Source organism: Chelonoidis abingdonii, chromosome 13 (assembly GCF_003597395.2).
Source record: "Chelonoidis abingdonii isolate Lonesome George chromosome 13, CheloAbing_2.0, whole genome shotgun sequence".
Lineage (NCBI taxonomy): Eukaryota > Metazoa > Chordata > Testudines > Testudinidae > Chelonoidis > Chelonoidis abingdonii.
The window spans coordinates 20,958,922-20,977,759 of record NC_133781.1 but is presented as its reverse complement, the minus strand read 5'-3'; the positions used below and the strand labels follow the sequence as shown (position 1 = coordinate 20,977,759).

The 18,838-nt window shown below is 41.9% G+C and overlaps 1 protein-coding gene across 4 annotated transcripts in view; it reads left to right on the top strand.

The window, feature by feature from the left end:
• Positions 1-18,838, top strand: part of CA10 (carbonic anhydrase 10) — a 326,283-nt gene that overhangs the window by 29,092 nt on the left and 278,353 nt on the right. The window contains exon 1 of one of the 4 annotated variants that reach the window (XM_032774519.2): positions 5,944-5,968. The exons of the other annotated variants lie outside the window; for them this stretch is intronic. The gene's annotated coding sequence lies outside the window, so the exon portion shown is untranslated. Of the gene's footprint in view, positions 1-5,943; positions 5,969-18,838 lie in introns of those variants that run through there. 4 annotated transcript variants of the gene reach the window in all.

Genomic DNA, 18,838 nt, shown 5'->3' with positions numbered 1-18,838 from the left:
TAAACGGATGCTGAAGCATAACAAGTGTTTTTACGCAGTCTACTCCCCCTTGTGCTTTACCTAACAAAGCTATTCCTGAAGGAGGGGAACAACTAGCTGTATTTTTCATGACCCTCAAAAAGTCATTGTGTTTGTTATTTATAAGATGGTGGAATTTCTACATCATTTTGAACTTGGAAGCTGACTCGTCTGTCTTTGGTCAATCTTTGAATGATTTTCGTTGACACTTTTGATAGTCGCAATCACCACTTTTGTAGTGCTGAGCAGAGTTCTTATGTGAAGGATGGTGCAAGTCACTGGTGCTGTTATTGAGGGCATGGGCTTTCAATGATAAGAATTCATTAGAGGGGTACTCAGAAGATGAATCCGTTATTGGGTAAGTGCCTCAGAATATACCAGAAAGCCGGACAGATCTAAGAAACCTGCAATGTTGAGGTTACACCTTTCTAGCAATGTTATGCTATGTGTTTATTATAATAACTGATTAACAGTGATTTGGAAAATGGTGTATGTCTGTCAAAATAGAACTTACTTTCCCTCCTCCTCCATTTGTTTCTTCTGCTCTCAATTCTTTTGTATGTAATTTCAAAAGAATTAATTTATTTGAGGTAATACTGTGTTAGTTGCACTGTTTATCTTTTGTTGACGGTATTTTTCTTTGAACACTTTGAGGCAGGACCTGTTTTTTTTTTGTAATGTAATTTGTAGATACGTAGGGTGGCTTTGTTGTAGCTTAAACACTTGATTTCTAATTCAGGGAAGAAGCTCAATACTGTAGTGATGGGGCCTATCGAGAGAGCAAGCAACCCGTGTTCTACTATCAATAAACAAGTCAAGTGTATTCTTTTATTTAGTAACATAATGCGGTAGCTTACACAAAGACATCTTTTATTTAGATCTGCAGTCACATACTCTGAATTTTGTAGGATGCAGTCCTTCTTAATATAAATAAGAAGATTGATTTAACACCTTCAAAAATGTTTACTCCAGAGATAATATTTTTAAGGCATGGTGGGTTCAAAAACACTGAAGTGACTTAGGAGCGTAAGTTCCATTTTCAAACGTAAATTAGGCATTGAAAGTCAAAGCATCTTATGCCTGATGAGGGGAAAAAATGAACATAATACAAAAGAGAAACTGTCTAGAACTGATACACAACAAAATAAGCAAATTTGGCAGACCAATAAGCACTAGGCCACCTGCAAAAGACTTTCCAGTTGATACTGGTAGGGTTACCTATAGCAACTGTGAAAAAACGGGATGGGGTGGGAGTCAATAGGCGCCTATATAAGAAAAAGTCCCCAAAAACGGGACTGTCCCTATAAAAATGGGACATCTGGTCACCCTAGATACTGGGAGGGAAGAGGAAGGAGAAGATAACATGTACAATGCATCCCTGTCTCTACCCCACCTCCAAAAAAGGGAGCAAAGTGTGTGTGGGAGTCTAACATGTCATCCAAAATAGATGGATGGAACTAGCAGCATTTCTAAAGGCAGTGAAAGGTTCACTAAACCAAAGGGGAGAGAGCAAATTTGCTGTGGTGAACTGCAACTGACAAGCCTATCAAGTAATTAGGGGCTGGATGATGAAGGTATGTATTATATACTAATATTTGACTTTGCATTATATCCTTTGATATATTGGCTGCTACTGCACTTCACAGGCGATGGGAATAACGAACTCCCTTGTTCCAGACTGATGGAGCAAACAAACAGCTGCATTCTGCAGATATTGTAGTTTCTGGATCTGTTTCAAAGAAAGACCAATTAGAAGCATACGAAAGTAGCGTAGCATGGATCTTTGGAATGGACTATGTGACCCTAGGTGTTCATGCAGTACAGAATTCCGATCCTAATTAGGGCTCGTGGGTGCTACCATAATGTAAATATGATGACATGACAAAGCCATGGGGTTACATCCTCAGCTGGTGTAAATCAGCATAGCTTTATTGACTTCAGTAGAGTGAGACTGATTTACACTAGCTGACAATCTGGCCTCATGAGCTGCAACTTCCTCAGTGATAGGCCCGTGGGCCTGATTCTTCTCTAGATTTAATCACTGAGGTTACAATAGTGTGAATGAGTCAGGCCCTATGTCTTGCTTCTCTCTCCAGGCGCACCTCTTTCACACCAATGTGGCTGTAGGGACTGTGTATATATGTAGTAAAAATTAATAGTAGTGAAAGATTGGAGTCAGCATTTGAGAGGACAGCAGACTTTCTGGATAAGCTTGAAATATAACAGGCCCAAAAGACTATGTCATAATAAAGTAAAATGCTTTGGCTGGATTCTGTTATGAGTTACACCAGTTATAAATCCAGAGTAACTCCATTTATTTTGGAGTAATTGGGACCAGAATTTGGTCCTTGAAATCATTTTGCCCATTGCATTCCCTTTTCCTTCAAGTTGCCTCTTGGAATGTTTTATGTTGTAGACATGGCTGCTAGTACCACCTATTATTAAGGTTGCTTAATGGGCATGTTCTCAGTTGAGTATGACCTTTACTTATTTGGGATGAAATCTTCCATGCTGTGCATGTGCATCAGGCTGAAATTTACTGGAAAACTTCAATCAAAACAGTTCAGTTGTTTCTGAAAACAAGGCTCAGGAAAAATGTGTTGTACTCATGGTAAAAAAGCATTGGTGATCTTGTATTTGAACAGCTCTTGTACCCCCATACTTTGGAGCGGGAACTTAAAATTTGGCAGAGGTGAGGGAGTGGCCTGTGTGTCAGAATGTACCTCTTTTGCCATCCCCGAGAAAAATCTTCCCAAATAATGACTGAGTTATGAGGCTTTGAACAATTGTAATTCACCCATGCTCACCAGAGTCAGGTGTCCCAAAGATTTTGTGTCCACTGGGCGGCTCCATCCTGGGGCTGAGCTGGACTTTGCCTACAATTGCAATTCTGACTTGCTTTGGCCATGTTGGATCTGAGTCTGGGCAGATGAACTGAGAGCATAATTTTTTAAAAATTTGTTTTCCTTTTACAAGATTCAAGACTTAAGTGGGTGGTTTTGCATTATTTTTTTAGTTATTTATTGGAATAACTAGATTTAGTGCACATAGTAAATAAGACAACAAACAAATCTAATTTAAATGTTTATTTTGGGAGAGGTGCCAAACAAGTCATGTCTTCTACATGACTATGGTGAAACTTCTTTTAAAGGATATTTTGACATAGTATCAAAGATTGGTGGGGTGGGTACACACAGTCTGATTTCTGAGCTTTGCACTGTTAGATATTTATCTACACAGAGTACTTTTTTCCTTGCGGCACACTGTTTCCAATGTTGTTTATGCACCTGATTCTGCACAGGAGTAACTTTGCAGACATGTATGCGCAGGAGTAACTTTGCAGATATGAGTGCTGTCCTTGAGTTCCATGGGACTACTTGCAACAGTACTCCTTGGTGAGTTGCTTGGAGGGATTGACCTTTACATCTAAATGCACATGCTCTACTGATTGAGATAAATTGGTAGTTTTCAGGCAGGAGCAGATTCATTAGCATATATATATGGTCTAGACACTAGCGAGGAACCAAGTACAATCTATTTATAGATGCTGGAAGAATCAGGGCCTATTTTTGTTTATAAAGTATGAACCTGATCCTCCTCTCAGAAGGTGTAAATCAGGAGTAACTTGGCTCAAGTTAATGAAGTTACATTGTTGTGTATAAAAGCAAAATTAGGCCCTATATTATTTAAAATGAATACAGACCTTTGCCAGTGATTTCACGTCAATACAGAGGCTGTGACAGACCCAGGCCAGTGGGGTGCAGGAGTCTCGTAGAGGGCAAATATACTGGTCACTGGGTGAGTAGTTTTCTGTTCCCTGAGTGACCAGAGCAGGGTCTGCATTAGAGTAGTCAGGAACTTGCTAGAACCAATTAAGGCAGACAGGCTGATTAGAACACCTGCAGCCAATCAAGGCAGGCTAATCAGGGCACCTGGGTTTTAAAAGGAGCTTCTCTCCAGTCAGATGAGGAGGAGCCAGAGGAGAGGAAGTTCGTGTGAGGAGCTGAGAGTGAGAAGTATGCTGCTGGAGGACTAAGGAGTACAAGCGTTATCAGACACCAGGAGGAAGGGGTCCTGTTGTGAGGTTAAAGAAGGTGTTTGGAGGAGGCCATGGGGAAGTAGCCCAGGGAGTTGTAGCTGTCATGCAGCTGTTACAAGAGGCACTATAGACAGCTGCAAATCCACAGGGCCCTGGGCTGGAACCCGGAGTAGAGGGCGGGCCTGGGTTCCCCCCAAACCTCCCAACTCCTGATCAGACACAGGAGGAGTTGATCCAGACTGTGGGGGGAGATCACTGAGGTGAGCAAAGCTGCCAATAAGTGCAGGACCCACCAAGGTAGAGGAGGAACTTTGTCACAAGGCAGAGAGAGGTTTTTTGTTTTTTTTTCAGCTTGATGTATATGTAGTTAACATGTACCTAATCTGTACAGTAGAACCACCCTTCTTAGGAACTTGTGATGTTAAGTGCAATTCCTCTTCACAGTATCTTATCAAAAATGTATTTTATAGATAAGCTAACCTGAATGACTATGGGAGAGAACATTAAGGTGGACTTGTCAGATCTGTCATCTTGTTGTAGCCTAGACAGGAAACTGGTAATGATAAAGTATATAATATACTCCTACATTGTGTGTGTGTGTGTGTCTGTGTGAGAGAGAGGGAGAAAACATACATTTCTAATTTACTACAGGATGTGTAGAACAAATGGCATTTAAAAAGTCAGTATGTGCCAACAGTAATCAGTATTTGGTGACTAATGACATATTTTGATGGTAGTAAATTAGAGATAAGGTCTACTGAGACTCTGTTTCAGCAGGTTCTTGAATAATTGTTGGTGTGTACTTGTGGCTAAATTCTGCTCCATTGAAGTCAATTTGAATTTCTCCATTAACTTCAGTGGGAGCAGGACTAAGCCTTTGAAAAGCAGTGCTTTTGATATCTGTAAAACAGGGGTTCTCAGACTGGGGGTCGGGACCCCTCAGGGGGTTGTGAGGTAATTACATGGTGGGTCGCAAGCTGTCCGCCTCCACCCCAAACCCCGCTTTGCCTCCAGCATTTATAATGGTGTTAAATATATTAAAAAGTGTTTTAAATTTAAAACGGGGTGTCTCATTCAGAGGCTTGCTATGTGAAAGGGGTCACCAGTGCAAAGATTTGAGAATTGCCACTACAGACCAAGCACATCTTTGCATCACTGGCAGTCTTCCTGTCCTCTGTGGTGTAGGATATATGACGATAATCATAGGAATAGCAGCAAAGAATCCTGTGGCACCTTATAGACTAACAGACACAGACTATAAGGTGCCACAGGATTCTTTGCTGCTTTTACAGATCCAGACTAACACGGCTACCCCTCTGATACCTGACAATCATAGGAATGTCTGTTGTGATGTATGAAGGAGTGTTATAAGAAATTATAAATCAGCTTGCAGCAAAGGACACAAAGTTGTGTAGATGCTGCAGTGAAAAGAGCTGGTGTTCTAATCCATTTTAGCAGTGTTTGCAGGTTTTATTTTAGATGCTGCTGAAACACAATAAATGGGGGTGGGGAACCCAACACCAAAACAGCATTTTATATTTTATAGTACCTCTTATATAAGGAGCTCAGAGTGTTTTACAATAATTATTGTGTAGAAGAAAAGATGTAGCTGCTTTACTCACACAACTCCCATCACATGTGTGAGGAGTGCTTGCTTGTTTGTAAAGAACCCTGCCAAATCCAACTGGTAGTATTTTGCTCTCACTTTGCACAGAGATAATAAATGACTATGCAGTTTGCAAGGCAGTGGGTGTCTTACAGGATCCAGGTCTAAATTTCAGATCATTCTTATTGGTGAGGTGGATGTTGTACTATGTATAAAATTCAGTGAGCTCCCGTGGATAGATCAGAAGACTGGAAGGATACCAGGGTTCTCTTCTTGCCCCTGCCGCTGGTTCTTTGTGTCTGTGGGTGAGTCGTACTCAAGGGAATTTTCAAAGGGCCCCTATCTGAGTGGTCTGCAGATGATTTGGGAACCTGGTTTTGGGCACTTGGACAACGGAGTTTCCAAACCAAATGTCAGTGATGCTTGTGGAAATTCCATTCCCGGTATTGAGTGTCCAAACTTTCTGGATGTTTCCCGCTCAGAGTGCCATACACCTTGACTTTCACAAGTTCACTGTGATGTGCTTTGCTCTGCATCCGAGCTACCTTCCCTGTTTTAGATATGAGTGCTTCCCCTCACTCCCCAAGGTAATTGAAAAATCTGTGTCAATCCTCTTCTGTGACACCTGTAGCCTGCTTACAGAAAAAGATGGAAGGGTAGTGGGGGGACAGCTTTTCACAGTCTCTTCTCTCAGACCCTCTCTGTACACATAAAGTAGAGACTATAGGCTTTGGAGGTGAGTCCAGTAAATGCTGAAGGGGTAGGGAAGACGGGCAGTTGTAGGACATGAGGATCTTGTTACGATTCTTGACACCACAGTTGTGAACACCATCTATACATCCCGTACAACCATCATGTTTATGGAATAGCTGTTTCCTATTTCGGTAGTCTGCATTGTCTATCCTTGTTGCCATCAGCAATGACCAGTACAAATGGACAGTTCAACAGGACATTTGTTTGTGGACTAATGGGTGTGGGGTATGCCTGTCAATTGGGTATCTAATGGGGTCTATAATCCAGAGTTGCATAGCATTTAGGAATTCCTACACAGCAGCCACAAACTGATGCTGCCAGTGGTCTTCCCGATGGTTCTGTGAAAGGACTCAATGTTAAGGATGCTGAATGTAATGATGACCGTGGTTGGGAAGGAAAGATCAAAGCTGCTCTGAGTTGGCCCAGATTTGAAGAGCTTTTTGTTTTTAACCTCAGGCATTTAAAAAGGGGGTGTGCAGGGTTGGGAATTACATTCAGGGGATTTAAGCATGTGAGTTGTCTCTCTTACTGGCAGTAGTTTATATAGCATAGTTTTGCTACACTTCAGTTCTGTTTGGGTAGTAATTTTGTTGAATGGCCAACTTGAGAGGGCTTTAGAGTGCATGGGTAGAGATGCTATTTGTTGGCATTTGTATAAATCTAAATACATAGGCAATAAGTATTACTTTTGATGGACAGCTTTTTCTGTATTGGGGTCACATTCACCAGTGAACGCAATAGCTGGTACTAGGGCAGTCTTAAGATCTGTCTGTCATGGGCTGAGCCTATGGAAAGAACCTGTCCGTTACTTGGCAGCCAAAGTTCTTCTCCCGTGGAGTGTGCAATAGGTGGGGCTTTCAGAGCTCCTAATGTTCTGTGGAGATAATTTCTGCTTGAAGTCACTCTGGCTGCAGGGTGTAAGTATAGTGTATCGTTCATAAGTACTGTAATTTATTTGGCTTTGGGGGGGAAGTGCTTTAACAGCGTTTCAAATTTCCCTCAGTGTGCTTGGCTTCTTGACTGACAGCATCTAAAATGGCCGAAAGAGGTAAGAAAACAGGCATAAATTCAAGAGGATGTTTGACTTGACATGCTCTGCTGCCATCCCTATAGCAAAGGAGAGGAATATTTTATTTGCAGGCAGGGAGGTCTAGAGGCAGGTAAGAATAAATACCGGGGAGCAGCAATGTCTAAGGTCAGCCTCCTCTGTAATGGAACATGGTAACAAGGCTTTTGCTGTGGCATAGAAGCAATCAGTAATAAAAGCTGGAGGTGAAGCACAGCAGCTGTCACCTTCAATAACAAGTGCAAAATGCCCTGTCCTATTTATAATCCATGTCCGGTTTTCAAAGGGGATTGAAAAGTGCCACACATCTTTGCAATAGGTATTAGCTAGCCGTTAAGAGCAAATCTGGAACGTGGAAATATATAACACACATTTAAATTCTGCAATTGCAGTTTCCGTGCTAGTGTCAGTTGTACCCTCGCTAACGGCAATTCTTTTCTTCCCTTCATCTTCCCACGACAGCTGCAGCCTCCAATGTGAGCGCGATCTGTCTGTCCAAAACTTCAGTGGATTCTGATATAGATGAAGCACTGGGACCACATACATAAAAGGAAGGAAAATCTTTGCAGGGGCATATTTCTTCATCTGGCTCCCTGGAGCGCACCCCCAAAAAAGTATTGAAGCAGCACAAAATAATAAAATATTTTTTTTTTAAAAAGTAAGGAATTTATCTGTGTCCAGAAGCTCATCTCTCAAAGAGGGAGAACTCTGAACAATAGGGGAAGAATATCCAGGTTAAGTTTTTTCCACCTGGAAACTTTGAACCAAAGCGATTAAGATCCTAGAACAGCAAATTGGAATAGTCAGAGCCAATGCGCAGCAAATGGGAAATACTCTCCAGCTTGTTCAAAAAAAAAAAAAAAAAAAAGAGAGCAAAAGAGAGATTGAAAAGGAACCTGTCATTGCCTTGCATAATGGCTGCAGATGAGGCTGTGTGAGAGGAGAATAGGCATACCTTTGCAAATGCTCAGGGAAACAGGCAACCAAGAAATATAGTAAGGTTCAGAAGAATAAGCTGCTCTCTATGAAATCTCCCAAGGTAGTCAGAACTGTGCCAGCTTTAGCCAAGGATACTGTTGACCCATCGGTAGGGGATGATTGTTAATTTTTTGGGGGCATGGAAAATGCCCCTCAAATAACAGAATAGCTGCAGAGCACCAGAATAACACTACCATCTCAGATAGGGGGAAGGGTATCCATTGTTCAGGCTCAGTGGATAAACACAACTATGGACAGATGGATGATAAAAGTAATCTCTGAGGGATATTCAACAGAACTGTGGAGAGGAGAGGGGAGTGTTTTGTCTCTTTGCCAACTTCACAGGAACCATGAAAGCAGAGGACTGCTACTTCCAGTGTTTGAGACAAATGAGATAAATCGAGAGCTCTCCCAGAACAGGAGAAATTTTAGAGAGCGCTCTCCCTTTAAAAAAACAAAACAAAATCAGAACAGCATTATTATCTTATGGTATCTATATGGCCCTCATCACAGTAGCTACATGTTAGTGAATTTTATCCTCAGTACGCCTGTGAGATAGGTAAATATTATCCCCATTTTACAGATGGGGAACTGAGGAACAGCATAAACTGGGCAAGTCATCTAATTTAATACAGGAAGTCTGTGGCTGACTAGGGAATTTGAATCCAAGTCTCTTGAGTTGCAATTTAGCTCCCTATCCATTAGACCATCCTTTCTATTTAGAACTAAGAGCTGTGTGGCTGGCTTAGACTCATTTAGAAGAGCATCTTTTACATCAGCATCTCCTGAACTGAAATCCATCCTACAGCTGCTAATGTGACTGACCTGAAGCGAAAAGAAATTTTACAGTAGATCAGATGTTGCATGTTTTTTTTCATCTGTCAAGCAGGCAAATGGTGGCTGACCTAGACAGAATTATTTTCCCTCTTTCTGCTGCTCCTCTCTTCCCTGGCAGTCTACTTTCCTGAGTGTCATCCTTCTTCATTAGCTTTAGATCTGTCTTTTCTGAAGAGAGATGGGCCATCGTCCCTTCCATATTCCTCCCTCCAACTCCACTGTGTTTTACGGTCATTTATAGCGAAATGCATTGTTTAGTACTTGGGACTTCATCTGGCGTTATTTAAGTCAATGGAAGTTTTTCTGTCAACTAGAATGGGAATAATCAAGCCCTTGATGGGAATATTTGGCTTGATTCTCCACTGCCCTGCTCTTTCCCCCCCTACTTACTTATGTTGATGAAAAGTGCTTGTAAACTGCTACTGAAGCAGAATGTGTTCATGTTTTTCAGGTGGCCTGTGTAAGTTTTATGGTGTCTTTAACTATTTGCTTCCTATTGCTTGGACTTAATGAAGTGACTTGTGAGTACATTGTTACTGCTTTCCAACACTACCTCATTTGTGAGAGCCAGAGCCAGAGTCTTTGCTGGTTCCAGCTTCTGCTCAGGGCTGTCTAAGAGTTATTTACTCTGGAGGGTTGCTCTAACCTGCCTCCAGGAGCACTGTTTGCCAGTTGGAGATAGTCAGAGCACAGTGAACTCTGTTCACTCTTATTCTCCACCACCAATAATATACCTCTGTTCTCCTCAATTCTTGAAAAGATTGGAGCAAAGGAAACCAATGTGATTTTGATAGTGCCAAATTGGCCACATGGGCCTTGAGTTTTAGTCATAGAGCAATTGTTAGCCGGACCACCAATCACATAGTTCCATGGTCCAATTAGTGCACCTAAATCCTGTAGTGCTGAAACCCAGTGGGCCTCATTCTCATTTACGTTGAGGGCCCTTTATACCACACTGGCGGTGTAAAGGGGGTCTTCAATTGAGTAACTGTAATATATCTCCACTTTTAGGCCCCTTCACACTGCCAGAATGGTATAAAGGGCCCTTAGTGTTAAGGAGAATCCAGGACCAATGTCTTGGCTTTTGAAAGGTCATCACAACATTAGAAATGTTACTTTGTCCCACTTGAGTGCTATTCTTAGTATTAAAGGCATTTCTAGTAACAGCGGTGCTGGTTTCCTGGATAGGCTCTTTTAAAGGACCATGTGGTTGATACCCTTGCTCACACAGAGTAGTACTTCACTCCACAAACACTCCAATTAAACCAGATTTTTCCAGTGTATTGAAGTCACGTCCATCTGTCCTTTCAACAAGGGAGTGATTAGCACTAAGAAACTACAATAAAGGAGGACGAAGATCTACTGCAGCTATGTTGATGACATTCTCTTCACAAATTTTGATGGTTCCAATTTTCTGTCTCTACGCCAGCACCTGAACTAATTCCGTATCTTGGCTTCTTCTCTGAAATTAAGTTCCTTTATGAAGCTAACAAAGCTGGTATTACTTGGTCAGAATAATGGTGGGTGTTTTTTTTTTTTTTTGATTTTTTTTTGCCGATCTTAAAAAAAGCGAGGACATAAGCTTTAAGTGCTGGAGGATTTAGGAAGTCTGTTGGACTGTGAGATGATTTGGATTGGTGCCATGAGTGTCAGACGTAGTATGACTGACTAAAAACCCAGGCCTATCTAACTAATTCAGTATGATCAAAATTATTTTTCCACCTCTGTGCTCTTACCTTATGAGGGATTTCGTTGTTATATGGTTTTGTTGACATACACTGTCTCAGAATAGGAAAAGTAATCTGTATCTTTTTGCATTAGTTACAGTTAGTAAAACATAGACAATAACTACCATCTTCTCTTTATAGTTGTCAGTATTTCATCAGGTATGCTGCCATTATTACTATTTAAGTGTTTCTAGTAACATTACCTAAATATCATTTTTACAGTGCTAGATAGGTCTTTTCTGTAGAGTCAGCACATAGTAGTTCTTAAGAATGCTTGCTTATGAGTAGAACCCTGCACATCTGAAGAGATCTGCTTTATATCCAAAGGGTATATTTGTGGGCCACAGATGGATGCGGACCCAAATTTTATATCTGGAGTCTTGCAAATCTGCATCCGTGGACCATGTCTGCAGATCGTGGATCAGATGCGGATACAAATTGTATCGCCGCGCGGGGCTCTACTTATGAGCTAAGCTGGTCCACAAATCTTTGTGGGGATGGGTGGACGTGCTATTGACTTCTGCCATGGCTTTTGAGGGCACTTAGTACCTGGCGTGAGGCACTCAGCTGTTCATAGGATTGGGCGCCTAATTTTGATGCCATAATATTGAGATTAACCCTGAGATGTTTCTTTTCTGGAGTTTGCCCAAGTAGTGATAGATACGTGGATTCTATGTATAAGATTATAGGACAGCTGAAGAAACTATCGACATTCACTGTGGCTGAAGAGATTGGAAAAAGAAAGAAAATGCATGTCAGTGACACATGATGGGACACACTTTTGCTTGTATGGAAGGCTGCAATAGGCCGTTGATAATTAAGTTCCCGTTTGAAAAAGATATTCTCTGTCAAGGGAAGAACTAAAGCAAAGCGGAACTCTGACAAGATGTCAATAGCTCATGTGCCCTCTCAGGCAGGAACTTAAAACGGTTTCCTTGTAAAGGAAGTCCTATTAATTAGCATTAATAATTTATTGAACTATGAAGTCTCAAGGATATTGAGGCCATTTCTTTGAAGTGCTGAGTGCTCCCAGCCCTTATTGAAATGAATGGGAGTTGAGGGCGCTCAGCACCCTGTAAGGTCAGGCGTGTTGCGAAGTTGATACCAAAACATGCCTAGCTTCCTTTTCTAGCACCATGTTACAAAGCTTTTCAGACATTAAATCTAGGCACGATTGAATAAATTCTCATTAGCTAGGCATTACCCCTCCTTACGCAACACAGGGTGGGCTATTATAGTGATGCATGCAGACACTACCACCGCGGGTAGGAGGGGTAAACCTGTTGAAGTGAATCTTAAAGCCCGAATCTACAGAGTTGGGCTCACGGGTCTCATTCTGTGGTGCTAAAAATAGCTGAATAGACCTGCAGGCTTGAGCTGAAGTTCAGGTTCTGAAGCCTAGGTTAAAGTTGGTTAAAGTACTTGGCTAAATTTTTATAAATGTCTGCAAGTGACATTTACACAAACTTTTGTATCATCACCATGTTACCCAAATACTATTATTTGGAGTGGATAGAACTGCTGTTTTCTGTGTTGTTACATGTATTTGTCAGCCTAGTTAAAAGGAAAGTGGCTTTATGGCAATGTTTTATGGATGGACTTACGAACAGTATGCAAGATTTCTTGTTAAATTGGGTGCAGTGACATAAAATGGTGCACCCTGCCGTGCAAACCTTCCTTTACTTCAGTAGTGTGCTTCAGCAGTCAAAGAATTGAGTCCAAAGCATTTTTAGCTTTCTCCAGCTAAAAACTCGATTTCAAGAATTTTGGCTTTATTCATTAATAATAGTACTGACACAGAATTTACGTGATGTGGCACATATCTTTTAAGCATGAGTAAAAGTGCTTATTACCAGTTGTGACCAACCAGACCAAACAAGTGCATGTGTGCAGTTTCTAGTAGTAATAAGCTAGTGCTGTACAGTTCTATAGAACTTTCCATCAAAGGATATGATTCTTTATTAACATTAATGAGCATGATTGTCATTTACACTCAGGCCCATTTAACACACACAGTTAAATCACAATTACAACTGCGCCTGATTTCAGTGTAAAGCAACCTGAAATCAGGCGCAGTTGTAATTGACACTCATTTTAAAGGCCCCTTGTATTCTGCCTGGGTGGTGTAAAGGGACATAAGTGTAAATAAGAATAAAGCTCCAATGACTGTAGCCGTGCAGCACTTGTGTAAAATAAAGTATGATTATGGCCGTATCAGGTGGTTATTGGGATATATAATTTTATAAATTATAACAGATGCACAGCTTTGGTTGAACATCTGCCACAAGAGTATAGGGAGCAATTCCACTTCATCTCAAGGGGCCAACTGATGGCCAGAACTGCTCTTCAAGCATCCTTAGATGCTGCAAACACTACTGCCCGGTCCATCTGCCTGGCAGTGGTTCCGTGCAGGGCATCACGGCTACATCTTTTGGGGTTTTGGAGAGAAATACAGTACACCATGGAGGACCTCCTCTTCAACAGTCATATACTGTTCTTGGAAACCATGGGATGAGTCTTCGCACAGTCTAAATGACTCTAGGGCTACTTTATGGTCTCTGGGCATATCTGCACCTACAAATGAGAAAAGGTTTAGTAGGTCACAGACTGACAAGATATAACACCCTGCTCAGTTTTCCAGGTTCCATAGATCCACTGAACCTTCCCAGAAAGAGACATGGATTTCAGAGAGAGAGAGTTGTCTAACCATCCTCCATGATCACCCAGCCACCTTCAAAGCAACAGTTGTGATAGGTTGATCCAGAGTTTGAATTCTGTCACACCTCTGGATTTACAGTTGTTTCCATTAGCTCTCCTCTCCGTCTTGGGAAACTGCTTTGCCTATTTCCAGCATTCTTGAAGATGGATTGCTACAGACATGTGGGTCACAGAGGTGATGACATTTGGCTATGCCATCCATTTTGTGTCACTCCCTTTCCCCATCCATCTTCAGGGATCTCGCTTGAGCTTTTATTGAGACGATAAGTGAACTCTCCTTCAGTCAGAAGCTTCAGAACCAGTTGCTGCTCCTCACAAGGGCAAGGGATTTTACTCAATGTATTTCCTTGTCTCAAAGAAAGATGGAGGGTGGAGACTGATCTAAGACTTCTAAGCAAGTTTGTAAAGTCTCAGAAGTTCAGGATGCTAATTCTGGCAGCTATAATTCCTTCACTACGGAAAGGAGATGGATTTTTAAGCCCTGCACCTACAAAATGCCTATTTCCATATAGTAATACACCCATTGCACAGGAAATACCCATGCTTCATTATCGGTCAGGATCATTTCCATTACCCGAGGCTTCCCTTTAGCCTTTCATTGACCCCAGAGGCATTCTCAAAAGTTCTGGCAGTGGTGACTGCTTACATCAGACAAGAAATGATCCTAGTCTTCCTGTACCAGAATGACTGGCTCCTCTAGGGCTGTTCCTATGAAGCAGTGCTCTCTTTTACCTAGACAGCCCTTGCTCTGTTCTGGGAGTTGGGTCTGCAGCAGCTGAATGTAAAAAACTCCACATGAACCCACATGAAGATACAGTTTATAGGGCCTGTAATAAGGCTCCTGTCCCAAATCTGGACCTTAACGTCCAAAATCTGGGTGCTTAGCATGAACCTCCCCCAAGCTTATTACCAGCTTGGATCTGATCTCGCTGCCACCAATCAGGATTCGGAGTACCTGATCAACTCTCCCGGGTCTCCCCAACCCTCTTCCCTGGGGACCCCCAAACCCAGAAGCTCTGGTCTACCGCAAGGGAATACTCACTTCCTTCCCCTCCCTCTCCCACCCAGACTTTCTCTCTGGCTAACTTGAGAGAGCTGACTGCAATCTCTTTACATCACAATACCAAGAAGCATGTCTCCTATTCCCAAGAGGACACACCCCAAATACAAGGAAACAGAGATGATCCTATCTCTCTTTTCCCCCTCCACCAACCTCCGTGGTGCTGCCGAGCTACCTCTGTAGATCTAATCACAAAGAGAATCCCTTCCCCTTGCTCCTTAACCTACCCAGAGAGAAAACTCAAACAAGTCTTAAAAAGAAACTTTATATAAAAGAAAAGACAAACATAGAATATAAACTCTGCATCAAGATGACAAATACAGCTATTGCTTATAAGAATATGAATAACAGTCTGATTCAACAAGATATCACCATTTAAAACATTCCAGCAAACTCCACAATGTAAATACAAACAAACCAATATAAAGCCTATTGTTTGCTACCTTTGTACTTACAACTGGGAACACGGGGAGGGTAGAAAGAAGCTTGGAGATAGAAAAAAAAGAGAAGCTCTTTCCCTCATAGCTGGGAGAAAACAAACAGCGGTAAAACCCAGAAACAGAATTCCCTCCCTCACTTTGAAAAATCCGGTTTCCTGATTGGTCCTCTGGTCAGGTGTTTGGTTCCCTTTGTTAACCCTTTACAGGGAAAAGAAACATTAACCCTTAGCTATCTGTTTATGACAGGGCCATATCTGGGCTTGCTGGAAGCTAGAGCCTACCTTCTCTTAGAGAGATTTGTAACATGGTCAGGTCTGGTATGGACGATTCAAGGAAGCTCTTGAACCACAATAAAGAATTCTCTTCAGTTCCTGGGACACATGGCAGCTTGCACCTTTGTGACAGATCATCCGAAGCTTTCTCTCCACAGCTTCCAGAGTTGGCTCAGAATGACTTATTTTTCCCTCAAATACACCTTGGACAGACTGGAAACAGTTCCTCTACGTGTGAGAGACTCGTGGAAGGATCAACTCAGTGTTCCTTTCTGTCACACAGCCACATTAGTGACTTTAACTACAGCTGCATCACTCTTGGAATGGAGTGCCCATCTCAGTACCCTCACAGCCAATGGACAGCTCAAGAAACCACTGTTTGTCATCTGACACAGAATGTGGGTTGTGTACTTCATTCCAGCCTAGTAGTTCTCCACCTCAGGGCACCTTGATTGTTCACAGGGTTAGATACCTCCTGCTCCACAGAAGTACAAATGTTGTTACTGAATAGTAAGGGATCAACCCGCACGACTTACCTGCAGAAATTCTTCCTTTGGTCTTGGTAGTCACTGCCTCTTGCTTGATTTAGTGCCACTTTCAGTCATTCTGGATTATCTGTTGGACCTAAATAAATCAGGGTTATCACTTAGTTCACGTAAAGTCCATTTGGCTGCAGTAGCAGCCTTTTATATTCCGGTAGAAAGATTCTCCGTATTTGCTCACTTGTTATCCTTTAGGCTTATTAAAGGTTTGGGGAATCTCTATCCACAGATTAGAAACCCTACTCGAACCTGGGACATAACCTGATACTTAATTACCTTGTGAGAGCTCCACTCAGATGAAACAGGGAATAGGTTCCCATTGGTTTATCTATGAAGACAGCCTTTTTAGTAGCTATCACATTGGCCCATAGGGTCAGGGAGATGGGAGCCTCAAAGACAGATCCCCTTGCTTTATGGTGTTTTTTAAAGAGAATGGCTCTTTACATCCACACCCTAAATTCTTACCTAGGGTTCTTTTTGTGTTCCACCTCAATCAGTCTCATCATCTACCAGTGTTTTTCCCCAAACCACGTAGTTCTCTACAGGAGTCCTGTTTACATACTCTGTATATTAGAAGGGTGTTGGCCTTCTACTTAGATAGGGCCAAGCTATTTAAGAAGTCATCTAAGCTCTTCGTTTTCTTCATGGGTAGATCCATGTGATCTCTATTCAGAGACTAATGAGATGAATAACTGGATGTATTATCAGTTGTTATAATGCTGTGGGCATTCATTCCCCCCCCCCTCCCCAAAGGGTGATAGTACATTCAGCCAGATCACAGACTACGTATATGGTGTTACTGAAGAACATGCCAGCATCTGAAACGTATAGGGCCGCTACATGGGTTTCAGATGTTCTGCCCTGATCCAAGCTGTCAGATCTGATGCAGTACTTCGTATTCAGTTCTGGACTCTCTCTTTTAAAGCTCCCTCCTCCGTCTGGGGTACTGCTTGGAAGTCACCTGAAGTGAAACACCCCAAGGATACTACTTGAAGAAGAAGAAGAGGTTACTCGCTTTCTGTGGTTGCTGCAGTTCTTTGAGATGCGTCCCCTTATGGGTGGTCCACTACCAACCCTCCTTCCCCTCTGCTTTGGACTGTTCCTTAGGGGATGTTTGAGTGGAGAAGGAATTGACGGCAGGTTGCCCATGCAACATACCTTTTTACTCCAAAATGAGATTCATCTGCAGTAGTCTGATAAAATGAAAGGCACAGCTATGTAATATCTCTTCTGTATTAATATCCTGCTTCTGCACTGCTGCGTTGAAAGAGGTCTGGCAGGATACCAACACAGCTACTTACGTTCAGAGACCATTGATGTCAGCACTGAGAAAGTGAGGGAGCTTTGTGGCAAATGGAGATCATTGCAACATTCTGTCACCCTTAAAGGGAAACAGGAATGTAGCATTTTGGATTACATCTGCAAATGGCGTTTACAGATGACAGTGGTGGTGCTAGCAGCGCTCTTGGGAAAATACTTCTGTGCGTAGTCTGTTCCTAGGGCCAAGTGGTCTCTTCTAATTGCCAGTAACTTTTATGGTGGACTCAGATTCAGTGATGCTTCCCAGGAGGGGCGGGGGTGGTGGTGGTTCTAAAAGTTCTGTACAATATACTGATTTAGGTATTTTTGAATTGAGTCATCAGATCTGTGAGCAGATCAGAAATGAAAACTAGATTTTTAACTTTCCTCACAAATAGAAAGTCTCCTTCTTCTAAACTTTTTCCCACTTCATTTTTATAGTGTAAGTAATACCACAAAGAAGCTATGCTCAGAAGTGTGTAATACAATCCTACAATGGATAAAACTGACACAACCATTAATTACAGTAATCTGAAATTTAGATGGAAAATCAATTTAAATATCGCTTTCATCAGTGAGCACTGAGGAGGAAATCTGCTAACACCTTATCACATGGCTTCAGCTAGCTCAGTATGTTGCATCAAAGGCACTGGGCTTCAAGCAGACAGCTCAACATGACCTCATCCAGTTCTTAAATCGGGCACGTTCTGCGGAGTTGCCTAAGGATATGGTCTATATGGCTTGAAGAACTCAGTGTAATGAACTAAGGTTGGGAAAGTGGACTAACTTAGTCCATAATTTCAGTACTTCTATTTAATAAAATTGAGCATTTATTATGTAAGTACGAGAAAGGGATTGCACAAGGGATATTTTGTATTGCTACGATGGTGGTCACGGCCATATTCCCCACTGTTAAAAGATGGCTTTTTTTGGTTCGGAGTAGTTGGAAAGTTGGTTGAATGATGTTTTGACCAAAGTAAGGCTAATAATTAACAATTAGGGTGGATGGAGGAATTCCTGGAAATAAAATATAGATATGGCAGAAATATAAACTAGTGGGCAGAACTGTGCCAAGCTTTGTCATTCCAGACAGTCTCATCTTCTTTCATCTCCTTCCTTTATTCTTAAACCCATTTTGGACTTGTATGTTAATTTCATGTACTCATAATTTGAATGTGTGGATTGATTCCTTTGAACTGTGCCGTTTTTCATTTTGTTTTTTGATGTTTCCACATAATGTATGCAGTATGTGTGCCCATGAATAAATAAAAATAGGGGTGGGTGTGGGTGGGGGGGTGGGTGTGTGTGTGTGTATGTATATAAATAAATAAATTCCCCTCTCACCCCTATGGGTGGTATGTGTCTTCCTCAACCTCGGGTCCTCTACCAGAGGCCTGGGAGTTTGAGGGTTCTGCGCAGTATCTTAGCTGTTCCTAGCACTGCACTCTTCTGGACAGAGAGCTCTGATGTTGTTCCTGGGATC